Below are 12,417 nucleotides of genomic sequence, written 5' to 3' on the forward strand. Positions count from 1 at the left end.
TTAAAAAAAAAAAAAAAATCTTAGTCCGGTTCAGCCATGTTCTGCATCACAATACTGCCTGTTTAAGAGTTCCAAACTGGAACCAAAGAACCAGAAGGAATGTGGAAGATAAGTCAGTTCCACTTTCAAACACAACATATAAAGCAGATCCCATATCTGGGAAGAGAGATGCAGGATGGTGGAGGAATGCTAAGGGCTTCCATGATTGATGGTGCAGTGTGGCTCCTCTTGAGTCCTACAGACCACTTCAAATCACCTCACAGCATGGGAGCTAGGGTAATGGTCAGAACAACACACTTGATAAACATTGCTATACACACACACACACACACACACACACACACACACAAACACACACCCCTCTTGTCCCCTGCGCCAGTTCTTTTATTAAACCTAAAGCTCTTTCACTAATTCCAAGATGAAGTTAGGGGTCAATGAACCTCCTACATCTTTACTTCCCAATGTAGCAACATGAATTAAATCTCCATTATATGACTTTTATGATTAAGAGGAAAAAAAATAATTAGCTAGGCATAGTTGTTCACACCTATAGATAGAGCACTTGGCCAGGAGAGGCAAGAATTCAAGCCCATCTGTGGCTACTTGAGGCACTGCCTCAAAAAACAAAAAACAGATGATAATTACTCTAAAGTCCAGTGACATGAGTTGGATCCCCAGAATCCACATGCTGGAGGGAGAGAATGGATTCCCACAGGTTGTCCTCCCAGCTTTCTTTACATGCACACAGTAGCACTGGCACACACACATACACACACACACACACACACACACACACACACACACACACACACACACAGATGGATGGACAGATGGATATAGTTGTGTTTAAAAAGGAAAAACTAGTTTAATGAACATTAATTTTAACAGTGGTCATCATCTTGTCTAATGCAACCAATAAGAAATAGTGCCTTCTAAAAGTAAAAGGAAGCCACATGATCCGGCGAATATGTTTTGTAACGGTCTAATTATTGGCTAGTTCACATTCTCAAGTAACCCAACAACTTAGTGTGGTTTTTTTTGTGTGTGTGTGTGTGTTTTATAGAATGTATCTACCTATAATTGACATTTATACTCTCATTACAGAAGAAATGTAAACGTGAAGGCAGATGTAGTGGGATCATGCCCAGCACTTAAGAGTCTAAGGCTCTAGGATTTTGTGGAGTTCGACACCAACCTCATCCACCTAGTGAATACCACCCAGACTACTCTAAATAAGTTCCTGAACTAATGAATAAACAAATATTTCAAAGCAATTTTTCTCTTAAGTATGTAATCTAATACACCCCAAATAACTCCACACCCAAACATGACCACCCTACCATCACCATGCTGGGAAACATCTCTAGGGAGCTACATGCTGTAGTTTGAATTTCAAGCCCAAATGATTATGTAATACATCTCTAATGTACTGAACATATTTCTACCAGGAAAATAATAATAATCAAAGAATCGAAAGCTAGGCACAGTTGCAGATGTCTGTAATCCCAGCACACAGAGTAAACTCAAAAGGATCCAGATGTCAAGGTCATCTTCACCTACTACAGAGCGACTTCAAGGCCAGTGTGGATGACCTGAGACCCAGTTTCAAGAAAACAAAACAAAAAGTTAAGGAAACCAAGCAGAATATTGTAAACCTCAGGCTTCTTCCCACCCGCCTATAAAATCAAAATGGTTAGTTCTGCAATTTTAAAGAAGAGGAAATGGATTCAAAGTAGCTACTCAACAAACATGAAAAAAAATGAATTTTTCAAGTGTGTAACTTAAATGTGAGCCTTTGGGGCACATAAAATAGTGTGGAAACGCTGTGTTTATAACAGAAACCTGAATTCCAGGCATATCTTGGTAGCCAGTGTGTGCCTTGTTTTGGACACAATATTCTCTGCTACTAAACAGGACTTTATAATAATTTCTAATTCATAGTAATAACAGAACTAAATAAGATGTTACATTGTATTGCTATAGCATACAAACAACAACTAACACTGTTAAAGACCAAGAAATACAAGCCTACTTTAAAAGTCTAGTTTCCACAAGCCTCCTATGATGGAATCTCTTTGGGCATAGATACGGTTACTTTGTTTCCTCTCAAGACCACGACGTGTGAAATACACTCACTTGCAGAGTTCTTTTTATCCTCTGGCAATGACTCCAAGGGGTCCTGAGTTTACAAAGCTTTCGTTTCTTACTGTTTCTGGCCATAGGATCTTCCTCTAGGGTATGATCCAACCTAAGGGCCCCATTCAGGCATCCTCAGTATTTCCTAAATTTCCCTTTCTGACTCACTTTATTCATTCTGTTTCAAAAGCCTGGACTCACATGTTGTCTCCCTCAGCTCCTCTGGTGATCCTTCACATACATTTGTAACACTGTATTTTCTGGTACCATAATCCTATGTAAAAACTCCAAGAGAAATAATATTGTCAGGAAACTAACAGGAGACCTATTTCTCCAACAAAAAAAAAAATATTATATTATTATTAACTGAACAGATTTTTGATAGTTGATTTATCATTGGCAATACATTTAGTTGTATCTATTCACGTAAACTAATGCCAGAAGGTGGTGGGGCATGCCTTTAGTCCCAGCACTCCCGATGCAGAGGCAGGTGGATCTTTGTGAGTTCAAGGCAAGCCTCATCGACAGAGGGAATTCCAGGACAGCTGGAGCTACACAGAGAAACTATTACTCATTGTTGTTAATAACCATGTTTAAGCAATATAATGTACACACAAGCAAAACAGTTTCTACTTATTCTAAAGCATATTGCACATTCTTCTCTGTTTTATTTGGGACAGCATCAATGTTTTTTATTTCATAATTTTGCATTCAGTCAGCGAATATATGACCTTCTATTGTCTAGCCATGTGCTAGGTTCTAGGAATGCACTGGAGAAGAAATCTGAGCTCCTGGTCTTTAAGAATTTACACTCTGGGAAAGGCTGTGGACAGGCAATTGAACTCCCTATCAAGCGATGGGATAAGGTAAAGTAAGGACAGGGCAGTGGGAAGCTTTGATGAGACAAAGCAATACTGACGAGCGCAAAAAGGGTTCCCACAGAATCCACACAAGAGACCTGGAGATGAAATGGGAGTTTGGCAGGTATATGTAACAAGACTGCTGGGGAAAGAGGTGTGGAAGGTGTAAAGAAAGAGCAAGGAGGGAGTCACCTTGAACTCAGAGATCTGCCTGCCTCTGTCTCCCAAATGCTGGGATTCAAGGTGTATGCCACCACACCCAGCATCTGAACTTTTGTTTTCATAAATGGAAAAATGTAGATATGATAGCACATTTCTTCTGAACATTTACTAATTTTTTTTAGTAAACAGCAAATATTTAAAAATAGAATATATAAGAATTACTCTATTAAAATAACTGACAAAAATATAATGGGATGTATTGATTTTTTAATTGATTTCTGAAAACTATTCAGAAATGGCCAGAAAGTCTATTAATTAATTAATTACACAGCCACCCCCCCCCCCAAAAAAAAAACCCTTTCAGGGCTGAGGAGGTGGCTCAGCAGTTAAGAACAACACTTAGTGTTCTTTCAGAGGACCAGAGCTCAATGCTCAGATCCTCATGTGGTAGCCCACAACTGTAACTCCAGGTCAAGGAAAATCCAATGCCTCTGACTTCTGTGGGTGCTGACACTCACACGCACATGCTCACACTACACACAACTAAAATTAACAACAACAGCAAAAAATATTTTTAAGACAACTTACAGAAACCATGGGTTAACATAGGAAGCATGCTTACTCAACCTCCTAGGCTCCTTGAAGGCTTTGTTTGGGAAGTGCTACGGTGCATACCATGTGCCCTGGATTCACCAGTCCTACACTCCCATCTCCTTCCTCGTGAGAGAAGAAAGGCATTCCGCCGTTGTAGACACAGTTCCTGTGTGCCATGCATCAGGTTTGTTTAATGAAACCTCTCTTGATAGTCATCAATAGTGTATCTACTCACGATATCCCTGTGAGTGTGTGTGTGTGTGTGTTTGTGTGTGCATGTGCTAGTATGTGTGTGTATATGGGGACATGGGAGCATGTATGCTGAGCCACATGTAGAAGTCATCTGACAACCTTGGGTGTCAGTCTCTTTCCACCTTGCTTAAGACAGGGTTTCTTTGTTATTTTTCCATTATGTATCCAGACTAGGTGGGCCTCCCACTCTTTCTCTACTGCCCAACTCTCTTCAGCAGTGCTGGGATTACAGACATATACTACGATGTCCGTTTTCCGTATGGATTCTGAGGATTAAACCTGTACCCTTACACTCGCATGGTAAGTAATGGACCACAGCTGCCACCTTCTTTTTGTCAGCGACTTTTTTGGTGAGTGCTGGTGTGAGATGACTCCAGAAGAAGCTGTACTGGGAGCTCTAAGTTCCGAGTAAAATCTTCAGAAGAGACACTTACCTCTTGATACTCAGATTGGACAACCCACTAATGAAAAGATTTAGAGGAACTCACTGATGACAAAGCCAAACGAAGGTTTATATTTCAACTTTAGAGGCACTGATATTTTTGTTGTGAAAAGCGGTGTAATACACATGTGTGTCATTTTTCTGGTTGAAGCAACCCCACAAAAGCAACTTAAGAAAAGAGCTAAAGTGCTCTGGAGGAGGACCAGGTGAAGAGGTGGGCTAGCCAAACCAGAAGCGGGTAAAGTGCTGGGGCGGGAGGGCTAAGTTAACTTGGCGACTCAGTGTGAGGGTGCAACTCATCATGACAGGAAACATACGGGGAGGACCAATGTGTGAAGCACCTGATAACCCTGTGACTGTAGTCAGGAGCGAGATGCCCTCTGACCTCCTGACCTCTACATCTGTGCCATGCTGTACATTGGCACACACATACATTAGATGATAGGTGATAGATAGATAGATATAGATAGATAGATAGATAGATAGATAGATAGATAGATAGATAGATAGATAGATAGATAGATAGACAGACAGACAGATAGACAGATAGACAGATAGATAATTTTAAGGAGCCAATATTTCCAGGACCACCAAAGAATTGTATGTTGAGTGAGGCTTGCTCTGTTGTTCTGTTTGAACTGTGTTTAATCCTTGCTTCTGAGGGCACTGCACATATGTGGTACACAAACATACATGCAGGCAAACAAATACACATAGAATAAAATAACAAATAAATCTTTTTTTAAATTTAATTTAAAAAAATATTAAATATAGAGCTGGTGAGATGGCTCAGCGGGTAAGAGCACTGACTGTTCTCCCAAAGGTCCTGAGTTCAAATCCCAGCAACCACATGGTGGCTCACAACCACCCATAATGAGATCTGACACATTCTTCTGATGTGTCTGAAGACAGCTACTTATAAGACAGTGCACTTATTTATAATAATAAATCTAAGGGCCAGAGCAAGCTGGGCCAACCGAAGTGAGCTGGCTTGACTGGAGTGAGCAGAAGTCCTAAAGTCAATTCCCAACAACCAGATGAAGGCTCACAACTATCTGTACAGCTACAGTGTGTACTCATATACATAAACAAATAAATCTTTAAAAAAATTAAATATTATCTAAGAAACAAAAGCACTTAAAATGATGACTAAAGGTGACATACTCAAATGATAGTGTTAAAATAGTTGAACTATAGATGATTTGCTTTTTGTGTGCTATTTTAACATTTGTTGCTTTATGATAATTTTTTTCTAGGGCTGGAGTTATAGCTCAGTGGTAGAGCATTTGCGGAGCATTCATGAATCTGTGGGTCAAACCTACACTGGAAATAAAAAATAGAACTAACAATGTCTCTGATTTTGGTTTTGCTGTTACTTTATAAGATAGCCCAAGCTGTCTGGAATTTGCTATATAGTCAAGGCTAGCTTTGAATTTTGTCAGTCCTCCATCCTGCCTCCTGAATATTGGGATTACAGGCGATGGACATCACCCCATTTTTCTCTGATACCTCTCTAAAACTTGATTTTTAAAAAAAACACCTTTGAAAAAACTTTTTAAAAATTCTAATTGTGAGCTTAATTGCAGATTTAATGTTTAATTGTAAAAGCAAATATCTCACATTTCATCCAAAGGGCAATTCCTTTTTATGAAGCCATAGGAATAGTTGTTTGGGACAGACAGTTATGGACTATGTACCTTTTTATATATTTTTAGAGTTTCTTCTAAGTTTTTTATATAAATTGTCAAGTTTTAAGGTCTATTTTATTTTTGATTGTGTATATCTGTGTGTGGGCATCTGCATATCAGTTCGGGGTGCCCAGAGAGGCCAGAGGCACCAGGTTCCCTGGAGTTGGGTTATAGATGTTGTAAGGCCCAGACATGGATGCTGGGGCTTGGTCCCCTGCAAAGGAGCCCCAGGTCTTCAACACCCAGCATCCCTCTTGCTCCTCTTGAAATGTCACTTAAAAATCAAAATTATGGCATCAGTGGGTATTCAAAAAGCATTTTGATATGCCCCATAATGAAGGGCCATGTCCTTGCAAGACTCAATTTCTGGATGACATTAACAGGTTATTGCAAGCAGATGCTGAGTCTCAGACGAGAGAAACACCACTCTGTTACCAGGCACAGGAAACCTCACTTGGTTACTTGCCCAAACTCATCAGTGCTTCCTCTTTCCATTATGTCAAATTCACCCCACCCCCCCCAGAGACTTTTTTTTTTCTAAATAGACATTTGTAGGGGGTGCAGTGACAGGTACCTGAAACCCCAGCTCTGAAAGCAGAGGCCGGAGGGCTGTGCATTGAAATCAGCCTAGGCTACATAGTGAAAGCATGTCTTAAAAACAAAGCAGAGAGAGAGAGAGAGAGAAAGAGAGAGAGAGAGAGAGAGAATGAGAGGGAGATTGATTGATTGCTTCACCATCTCATCAATATGCAAATGCATGAATCTCTATGGTGAATGTGACATCCATGACAAATTAAAGACATCTATGAGCCAAAGATAACCCTCAGAACTGTGACCCAGTGAATGGTGATGCCATCTTCTAAAGCCCAACCACGGGGCCTCCAATTGTAGTTTGTGTTATGTAGAATTTGAAGTAGCTACTGGACAATGAGGTGGAGACCTGTGTGAAGCAGTTGGGTGTATAGACTGATGCTCCGGAGAGCTGAATGAGATTGACTGGTCAATGTGAGACTCTTCAGAGGCACAACATAACATTTCAGAAAACAGAGAGGTGGGAACTTGGGCTCTGGAGACCGACTGTCAATGGCTGAATACTCATCCCTCCACCTAGTAGTAGGAACTCAGGCAAGGTGCTGATATCTTGGTATATTGGGTGCCTGGGCCACAAGCTGGGGACAACAGCACCCACCTGACCACATTAGGAAGATGAAACCATTTTTGCCAGAACACAGCAAATATGGTAGACGTCATTTTTATGTCTCTCAAATAAGTCTCAAGACAGAATATACAGAATCAAAATTCTTTTCGGGCTGGAGAGATGGCTCAGCAGTTAAGAGCACTGACTGTTCTTCCAGAGGTCCTGAGTTCAATTCCCAGCAACCACATGGTGGCCCTCAACCATCTTTAATGGGATCTGATGCCCTCTTCTGGTGTGTGTGAAGACAGATACAGTATCCTCATATAAATAAAATTAATAAATCTTAAAAAAAAAAACAGGATTCTTTTTAAAAAGCAGAATTTATTATGAAGAAGAGCCAAGAGAAACATGAATAAACCTTCTAGTTTCTCTTGCTTTTAGTTATGTGGCTTTGGTTGGTTGCTTAGTTAGGTGGTTTGGTTTTTCCCTTTGTCTCAAATTTAAGTGGGGTCTCATGTAGCACAGGCTGGCCTCTAATTTGCTGTGCATCTATAGCTCGCTTTCAACTCCTGCTCTTCTTTTTTTTTTTTGGTTTTTCGAGACAGGGTTTCTCTGTGTAGCCCTGGCCGTCCTGGAACTCACTCTGTAGACCAGGCTGGCCTCGAACTCAGAAATCCACCTGCCTCTGCCTCCCAAGTACTGGGATTAAAGGCGTGCACCACCACTGCCCGGCTAACTCCTGCTCTTCTTGTCTGCACACTTACTCACTCTTTCTCTCATCACCAATATTAAAGGCCCTGTGTTTAAACAATAGGTCTGCAATAACTTTATTGGAAATGACAATTTGGATGCACAGGTTACCTGGAAATGGCTCCTAAGTTGCTTGGAGGCCACTTAGCTCCAATCAGCTGAAACTACTGTCCCTTCACCTGAGCCCCAGTGTCTTCTGGGTAACCTTTTGACTTTCTGTGAGCTAAATCTGCATGCTCAGTTGATACAAACACAACTGTTTTCAGCACACAGTCCCACAGAGAGCATGAAGTTTGTGCATAAGCTCCCTGCTCGTAACTTTGTTCTTTCTTACTTTCAATTTTAATATCCCAACAGCTCAAGAACTCCTGTCTCTCTACTTCTCTCTTTTTTAATATCTACTCATTATTATTGTATGTTTGCATGCTATAATATATGTGTGGGGTACTCACACCATGATGCACATGTGTGCAAGTCAGAGGACAGCACCGATGAAGTCAGTTTTCTCCTTCTATCTTTACATAAATTCCAGGGATTGAACTTGGGTTTCCAGGCCTGTGCAGCAAGCTCTTCTGCCCACTGAGCCATATTCTAAACCCTAGTCCTTAGGAGACAGAGTCAAAGCTTTTCCCCATCTCCACATGATTGATGCCTTGGAACTAAACTCTTCTGCAAAGCTTGTCATGTCAGTGATTGGTGCACTGAACTGGCTCAGTGTTTGGCAACCATGTCAACATTTTAAGACGTGGTAAAGAAGGAATGGAGGAGAAACTTCCACCAGATTTTCTTCTTTCAGGAAACATGGAAGCAAAGATGAGAAAAAAAATCAGCCCTCTATTAGAGTAAGAGTCTCCATAATTTAATGGAAAACACTTTTGAGTTCAACAGTTGTTGAAGAAAGTTACATATTTAGCAGCAATAAAAGGAGGTATCTAGTATTCTTCACATACATATATGAAGTCTAAGTTAATAGCAAGTGAAAATACTACATAGAGGAAAAACTAGACTCTCAAAGAGAATTTAAAAATCTACTCTTGACTAGACAATACTCTGTCTCTTTCATAAATTCCTGGTTGAATAATTAATATTCTAATTAGTATCCTAAAAGGGAATCACCCAAGATCCCTGAACATTACTGCCAAATTAATAGTTTCCTCAGACTTTACACAATTAGATGCAGCTGATTTAAAATTAATATGTGTGGCATGTTAATAATTAATTAACGCTTTCCCTCATCCTTATACCTGGTGATGCTCATAGTGCACTGCTAATGCCTAAAAGCTGGAGAAAGAAGCGCGATTGTGACAGAACTTGTGTTCCGGGTGTTCACTGCTTCTTCACTCTTAGCACTTCTTTTTTTTTTTTCTTTCCAGATGTTTCTTTCTAATGACCATTAGATGTACAAATTTCTGAAACGGCCAACAGACCATAGAAGGACATTTCTTTAGGTTCCTGCTTGAAACCAACAGCTTCAGTAATCTGCTGGCCTTGATTCAGGGCCAAACTCTTAGCACTTCTAATGCAAACTCGTCAGGGTTTCCCCACACCAAGCACTTCTGCCAACGTCAACTGGGTGTCCTGCCATTCAACCTAACTCTGACAGTGTCTACCTGGGGGTATCAATCCCACAAGTCAAAAACAACTTACCACAGGACTACGTCACTTCTGACATCAGCTGCAAGACCCAGGCTGTCACACACACTTCTTGTTGACCAGCTAGCTAGTCAGCAAGGGTCCTTTCAATCCTCATGCCCAATCACAGGATTCAGGAGGATATTTCTCACTATCACCTGTGTGCTATAAAGGACTCACGTCAGGAACAGGCCACTGAAGAGAGGCATAAGAAAAGGTGTGGATGGAGCACAGGGATTCCATGCTCTCTTGGTTTGCCACCCTCCCAGAACCCCCAAGTGTTCACCCATTTGGATGCTCTCTGAATCCCATGTTTATTTTATTGATAGAGGAATTTTATTATTCTATCAATAGTTGATAAATTACTAGGCATTGGTGACTCAGTTCATTCCCCAGCCCATCCTTTCTTCTCAGAAGGGTAGGGCTCAAGTGGTTGGTTCCTCTAGCAATCATCTACCATCACAAAACTTTCTAGGGCTACCCCAGTAACATAAACTCAGAAGGAGTCTAAAGCACTTTGTGAATTACAAATGATGTTCCTATTACAATTAAGATGTTCCTATTAAGAGGCAGGCAGATTTCTGCGTTTGAGGCCAGCCTGATCTACAAAGTGAGTTCCAGAACAGCCAGAGCTACACAGAGAAACAATGTCTCGAAAAACAAACAAACAGGCGGTTGGTGGTGGTACACGCCTTTAATCCCAGCACTTGGGAGGCAGAGGCAGGCGGATTTCTAAGTTCGAGGACAGTTTGGTCTGCAGAGTGAATTCCAGGACAGTCAGGACTACATCGAGAAACCCTGTCTCGAAAAACCAAAAAAAAAAGAAAAAAGAAAAACAAACAAACAACAACAGCAACAACAAAACAACAACAACAACAAAAGAATTTTGGATGCTCTATATCAAGAACTAGAATAAGGATTAAATACATTTAGGTTTTATTGCTATAGATAAAAAGAAGCTTCAGCACTGGTGGCTCACACCTTTAATCCCAGCACTTGGGAGGCAGAGGCAGGCAGATTTCTGAGTTCGAGGCCAGCCTGGTCTACAGAGTGAGTTACAGGACAGCCAGGGCTACACAGAGAAACCCTGTCTTGAAAATCAAAACAAAACAAAAAAACAAAAAAGAAGCCTCAGATACTTGTTAGCAAAACAAGTGTTGTAACCTTGCCATTTTTTAATGTGCTGAGTGAACTTGCCCCCTCCTCCAAAGCATTTGTTAATAAAACTTTCAAGCACAAATTTCGTGAACTCTAAACTGTAAGTTAGCATTTACTATAAGGGATCTATGGATCAAGGACAGCCAGCTGGAGAGAGGAATCAGGAAGATATGGAGAGCAAGGAATTTTCACACCCTCTCTGGTACTCCACCCTCCCAGAACTTGGGGCCATCGAGCATCACTGAACTTTAGATGATATTTAAATATGAAGAGTCTTAACTTAGGTTCCCTTGAAACAAAGATTCATGTACAAGAAATGTATTGGAGAATTACAGGAAGCAACATCTGGAGAGAGGAGATGAGGCCAGGAAGGAAGAGAAGGCCATCAATAGAGGATGTTGTCTTCAAGCCTAGAAACCATTGTGAACAACAAACTTATTTCCCTTGGATACACCGCATAATGGTATAAAACCACTACCTTAAACTCCACCCACCTCCTCTTCCTCAAAATAAGATAGGAGATTGATTTACCTACCAGCTTCCACCACCCACCAGTTGATATCTGCTTCCAGGGATGCTATCCTGGCACTTCCTTTTGTTGCATGCATGTAAGATTCAAAAAAGAAAAAAAATAACCCCAGGCATAAAGAGATGCAGATATTGGCAAGCTAGAAGGGGCAATGCATTGTAGCAAAGATAACAGAGAGGTATGAGACTGCGTCCAGGTATACATACATACTGTGTGTGTTTGTGTGTGTGTGTGTGTGTGTGTGTGTGTGTGTGTGTGTGTGTCCAGATGCTTTCAGCTCATTGTCCCTTACACACACTGCAATCAGATCGCTGTGCTGAGTCACATCAAAGCCATCCTGGTGGCAGTCACCAGCGGCCCCTGCTAAGCCCCCATAAATTCTCATTCTTCATTTTACACAACTTACAACCAACATCAAACACTTTTGGTCTCTCTCCTCCCAATCACTCTCATTCTTGGCTTCCACTATTAATCTCCTGGTTCCCTTTCTGCCTCGTGGACTCCTGCTTTGCTAGGATCTGCTCCTTCTGAGAATCCCTCAGTTCTCTAAAATGGGAGCACCCACTGCTCAGAGTGTGTGTGTTTCCGCCTCAGACACTTCCTTTGTATGACCTCATCTCGTCCTGTGGCTTTTGACTACGATCTGTAGGCCGTCTTGCAATTTTTTTTTCCTCCAAGCCCCAAACTTCTGGTGTTAAAAATAAAAGTTTAATCCCTGTACAATCACCACCTCCTTTGATTGACATTGTGCCTTTTCAATGTCTTGAGCCTTAGACCTTTGATTTATCTTTAACACCCCCCTTTCTATCACATGACACATTGAGTCTGAAGTGTACCCTGTAACCTGTACCTTAAATATATGTGCAGAACTGGAAACAGTGGCTCACACCTATAATCTCAGCCCCTGGGAGGTAGAGGCAGGAGGATCAGAGTTCAAGATCAACCTTAGCTACCTAGTAAGTGTCTTAGTTGCTTTTCTATTGCTGTGATAAAATACCATTACCAAGGCAACTTAGAGAAGAAAGTTTATTCTGGGCTTATGGCTTCAGAGTGTAGAGTCCATGATAGCTAAGCAA

General features: G+C 41.0%; 1 long non-coding RNA gene and 1 other non-coding gene across 2 annotated transcripts; one reads left to right on the forward strand and one right to left on the reverse strand.

The window, feature by feature from the left end:
- The first annotated feature begins 105 nt into the window (after window positions 1–105).
- Window positions 106–1,274, forward strand: LOC116093678. The gene is made up of 2 exons (XR_004119788.1): window positions 106–276; window positions 1,105–1,274. It is a non-coding gene; the product is annotated as an uncharacterized LOC116093678 (long non-coding RNA).
- An 8,119-nt stretch (window positions 1,275–9,393) lies between these two features.
- Window positions 9,394–9,525, reverse strand: LOC116094549. The gene has a single exon (XR_004120188.1). It is a non-coding gene; the product is annotated as a small nucleolar RNA SNORA2/SNORA34 family (small nucleolar RNA).
- Between the last annotated feature and the right edge of the window lie 2,892 nt (window positions 9,526–12,417).

The sequence above is a fragment of the Mastomys coucha genome, unplaced genomic scaffold, assembly GCF_008632895.1.
Source record: "Mastomys coucha isolate ucsf_1 unplaced genomic scaffold, UCSF_Mcou_1 pScaffold16, whole genome shotgun sequence".
Lineage (NCBI taxonomy): Eukaryota > Metazoa > Chordata > Mammalia > Rodentia > Muridae > Mastomys > Mastomys coucha.